The sequence below is a fragment of the Schistocerca gregaria genome, chromosome 2, assembly GCF_023897955.1.
Source record: "Schistocerca gregaria isolate iqSchGreg1 chromosome 2, iqSchGreg1.2, whole genome shotgun sequence".
Classification (NCBI taxonomy): Eukaryota; Metazoa; Arthropoda; class Insecta; order Orthoptera; family Acrididae; genus Schistocerca; species Schistocerca gregaria.
Genome location: NC_064921.1, coordinates 755388269 through 755393769, shown reverse-complemented (window position 1 = coordinate 755393769; position 5501 = coordinate 755388269).

The following is a 5501-nucleotide window of genomic DNA, read 5'->3' as shown; positions in this document are numbered from 1 at the left end:
TTGATTCCCTGTTATCCTACTTATATTTTATTTAATTGCTGGACTATGACACCAATAAGTGTTTTGCAGTAATAAACGGCATTCTTGAAGGTACCTCTGATATTGTACTCATCATTTAAAGTCGTTAAGAATAGTACCTGCTGATATTATTTAACTGCAATCTTTCATTTATAAATTTCTACGTTACATTCAAAAATTCGCAATTGCAAAGTGATAGGAACCTTCGACCATTCAGTATATGTGTATCTTCATATTGCATACTGTAGACTCAGCAGTATTTGGCTTGTAATGAGGCAACTACGTATCCCAACCCCTAGACAACGAAACTTGCCAAAACTTTTAATATTGCAACTCTGTATCTGAGGGTACATAGTTGAGGGCCACCATTAAATTTTTTAAATCCCACACAGTACATGTTTTTTCTTGTCTATGTTTTTTATGTGGAATGCCCTTTCAGTTTTTGCACTTTATTTTCTATGGGTATCTTTTCTTTTGTATTGCTTGTTATCCCTCCGGCTAGATGTGTAAAACGGTTTGCTTTAGATACCGTGTTGTTACGGATTTTTAGATTTAAGAGGGAGGGGGCATCATTGATATTTGTCATGTTTTTAGTCCTATTGTATATACTTGTTTCTTTAGTTCTGTAATTTGCTGTTTGACACTGTCCAGGCAGAAATTATTCAAGTATGGTGTGTTTTTGGGAATCTTCCTCGTTGAACACCTTTAGTATTGATGGATATCCTCCAGTGTCTCGCTATCTTCTCTTATGTGCAGTAGAAAAGTAGAGGTAATAAACCACCTCCCTACTTTACTCTTTATTTGACATCAAAAAGTTTAGACAGTACCCCATCAATTTTACCTTCAATGTTATGTTTCTCAAAGTACCTTTACTTATTTGTGTTGTTTTGTTGTCGAGTCTGAGTTTGTTTATGGTATTCATTACTGCATTTCTAACAACAGAGTCATATGCCTTTTTAAAATCTACAAAATTCGTAATTTCAAGTTGCTGATTTTCTTTTCTCTTACGTTCTTTAGATTTGGCATTTTCTCTGTACAGACCATCCCTTCCTAACTCCTGCTTGATATTCTCCTACTTGTATGTCGAATATTCCTTCAGATCACTTTAAAAGCGTCATGGACAAGATTTTATATCTCATTGGCAAGAGGGATATCTCCTTATAATTGTTAGGATCAGTTTTCTTTTCTTTCTTATGTACTAGATGTATTAATGCCGATGCCCAATCTGATGGCCAGCTGCTTATTGTCAAATTTAATTAATATTTTGTCATAGACATAGAATAATGTTCTCACTAGAGGATTTCCACAGTGCAACAACTATGAGTATATGGATTCTCCTGATGCTTTGTTATTTTTAAACTTTTTTTTATGATTTCACTGATTTCTGTGTTGCTGGTGGCATTGGGTCTGCTATTATTTGTACTGTGTCATAGAAATGAAATTCTTGTTTTGGTGGATCGCAGTTATGTGATACTACAGTTCCTGGTGTTATTATATGCAGTCTTCTGTGTTTTTGGATCCTTACAGTGTGAACTTAGTACTGTGTACTTCTTTTAACTATTTTGAACGTTATAAAGGATGCTTGCGTTGTTCTGCTTAAGACGAGAGTCATTCAGTAATTGAAGAGACAAATTCGTCTGGAGAAAAAAACGTTTATTTTTACAAAACTATACCTTTTCTGCTTTTCAACATAATCCCCATAAACATTTGCGCACTTGTTCCAACGAGATACAAGATATTTTATGCCAGCTGCAAAGAACTCTTTATCTTGATGTTTCAACCAATTTTCCACAAGCTTTTTCACACCCTTGTTGTCCTGGGTCATCTAGCAACATAATGCCTCCTTCAGTGCACCAAACAAATTGAATCACTAGGTGATAAATCAGGACTGTAAGGAGGATGACACAGTACTTCCCAGCCCATTTTGACGATGGTTTCATGTGTTAGTTGAGTAATATGAGGACGTGCACTCTCTTCATGAAGAATCACACCTCTCCTCTGAGATCCGTGACGCCTCTCTGTCATGGCTGGCGTCACATTGTTTAAAAGCAAATCTGAATAGTATTGGTTGTTCACTGTATGCAACTCTTCGAGATAATCACAAAAAAAACTGGACCTTCAGCATCCCAAAACATCATCAACGTGACTTTCCTGCTGATGCTTAGGTTTTGAATTTTTTTCTTTGTAGGTGAGTTGGTGTGCTTATACCCCATGCTTTATCTTTTCCATTCTGACTCATAATAGTGAACCCAAGTTTCATCACAAATTAAAATTTTGTTTGGGAAGTGCTCACCTTCTCTTTCATAACGTTCCTTTAGTTCTGTGCACACTCTCAAACTTAAGTATTCCTTGACACTATAAAAACTCTTGCTAATTAAATTTTTTTAAAGTTCTTTTTTGAATATAAGGAATTTTTGTATAGTTTTAATTTCCTTTGGTAGTGCACTAAGTAAAATTTTTGGCTGATAAAGAACACTTTTCTGATACATAGCTTTTGTTTGTTTTTTAATATGAAAGTCGCCTCTATTTCTCGTTTTGTAGTTAAGAACTGTTTAACAAAGAATGTTCCTGATGTGCCTTCATAAAACATATACTTTCATAAATATAGTTAAATGATAGAGTTATGATTTGTAGTTCCTTGAAAACTTTTTACATGATTCTCTGTGTGTCATACCTCTATTATCCTTATTGCCCTCTTTTGAAGTGCAAACGAGTGTTTGGCAAAACTAGCATTTCTCCAAAATATGATACCATATCTTAGTGTGCTATGTATGAGTGCAAAGTATGAACATGACACTGCATCAACACTACAAGAATTTTTTAGTATTCTAAGAACATAGCAATACTGACATAATTTTTTCTTCAACATTTCTGTGTGTTTCTCCCACTTTTAATATTCATCTAGACATAATCCTAAAAAATTAGTGTGGGGAGTTTGCTCTACAGTTAGGTCAGATTTTACTTTGTTTGTTATATGTCTGAAGTTAATCCAAACTGTTTTTTTGTCATTCACAATTAATTTGTTGTTTGCAAACCACATGTTTGCTTCTTCTGTGGCTACTGTGACTCTCTCCAGAAAGTCAGTTTCATTCATAGTTTTGACAAACAGACTGGTGTCATTGGCAAACAATACTGTATCTGCTGTTGATATATGCCTTGGCATATCAATTAAAAATATTAAGAACAGCAATGGCTCCAGTACAGAGCTCTGTGGCACGCCATACCTGACTCTTTGGTATGCCGGAGTAAAACTTTCTCGGTTTTCAAGCCACATCTTTTCGAATAAAATCCTCGAGCTTTCGATGGCCATCTCTGTCATCATCATCAGGACTCAATGACTGCCGGGGCTGCTATGGTTTCTCGCTTATATAGGCATGATGACATCAGCAGCGGCCAATCAGATAGATCCAATGTGGCTAGCGTGCTTAAGTTGACCCGGGCAGCTAGTGGAGCTATTGCCCGTGGTAGCACCGGTGACAGGTGGGGAAGGCGCCACATCTGAAACTGCCACTCCAGCGCCGCACATCTGTCTTTGCTTTCTTTCGATGTCCAAGATGTCTTTGGTATGCCAATGAGTAGACTTTACCCGCATGTTGTGTCTCTACCTTCTGATACCTATGAGAAAGATAGGATTTGAACCAATCATTTGCTACTCAATTAACCCCATAACAATATAGTTTCCTGAGCAATAAATTGTGGTCAATGACATGGAATGCCTTAGACAGGTCCAAAAACAGACCACAGTTTAATTCATTTTTGTCCACAGAATTTATGATCAGTTTTAAAAGGTTATAAATTGCTGTCTCAGTTGACCTATTTTTCCTAAAACTGTTTTGCCCATTAACTAGATGTTGATATTTATTGAGAAAAGAGACAGTCTTTCATGCATTACCCTTTCAATTACTTTTGAAATTCCAGATAACAATGATATAGGCCAGTAATTGATAACATGAGACTGGTTATCCTTCTTGTAAATATGGTTGACAATCGATTTCTTTAGTTTTTCTGGGAAGGCTCCTGTGCTAAATGACATGTTATCATGTTAGCAAGTGAGGAATCTCTGTATCTTGCACTGTTCTTTATTACTTTGTCTGGAATACCATCACAGCCAAATGTAATTTAATTTTTTAACTGAGTTGTAGCATTTTGTACCTCTAATGCAGTAACAGGGTATAGAAACATGGTTTTATCTTCATTGGTATTTGCACTCTGAAGCTGAAATCACATCTTCTTTGAATTAGTTTTGTTGCGATATTACTGTAACGTGCGTTGAATATGTTGGCTATCTGGAGTGGGTCCTCAACTGTTTTCCCTTCACTTTTAATTACAAGAATGCTGTTTTTACTTTTTTCTTTACCTGTGCTCCTATTTATTACCTCCCATGTTGATTTTATGTTGTTAGTACCTTTCCTGAATATATGTCATTATTTAGTTTCTTAGCCACTATTATAACTTTTTGTATACTTTCCTGTAAATTAATCCTTGAGCACAACAGCTTCTATCTTTCCTCATGAAATTTTAATGCTGATGGTCCTCAATTTAATGGATCAGGGGCACAAACCAATCTAATACCTTTAATGAGGAATTTTTTTTAGTAACTCGGGTACATTTCATGTGATATAAGGAGATTAGAATCATAGAGGTAGAAAAGAAGGGAGTCGTCATTACGTCACAAACTTGAAGCCAATGGCCACCATCTTAAGAAGCCCAGAACACTAGGTTCGCCACATTCATACCTTCATGATTCGCCATGGTGATACTTCATCATGACGTCACTCTGAGATGCCCATGTCCAGTTTCGACAATGTTGGATGCTTTGATTGTGTAGCAACGAAGTTTTTTCATCAAAAATGCCAGCGTGCATTGGTTTCTGGGAGTACTACTTGATCCAATTGTAATCTAAAATTTAAAGGGATCAGAACTCATTTGTAAGTGGTGCTGTTCAAGCAATATTTTCTTCTGTACACATGAATATGGTTGCAATGTTTATTTTTATTGTAGTGGTTTTTTTGTCATTTAACTTTAGATTTGTCTTACTTTTCTTAATGTCCATTCTTTCTCTTCTTTCCTGTGTTTTTCATTGCCTTCCAAATCACAAACTCTTTGACATCTGAGTCACACTGTATCAGCTGTCTCGTTCCCACATGACACACAACTGCATAACAGCAGTGACTGCAGTGGCAGCATCTCATGCCCTAAATTCCTCACACTGATAATTTTTCGTTGTTCACATTTCCTCCCATTTTAAAACAGTTTCTGACTAGAGTAGTTGGAGGCAGTGGTCAGTTGTGTGTGTGAGCTTTGTGTGTATGATTGTATGAATGTGTATTTGTGTTGTACTTCCTTTCTGAAGAAGGCTTTGGCTGAAAACGTAAGTGAACACTCTTTTCATAGGGCTTACCTGCTCATCAGCGGGCAGAAGGAATCTATCTGTTTCACAGTGTAGTTATTCCCTCATGAAGTTTATTGTAATGAACCCACAG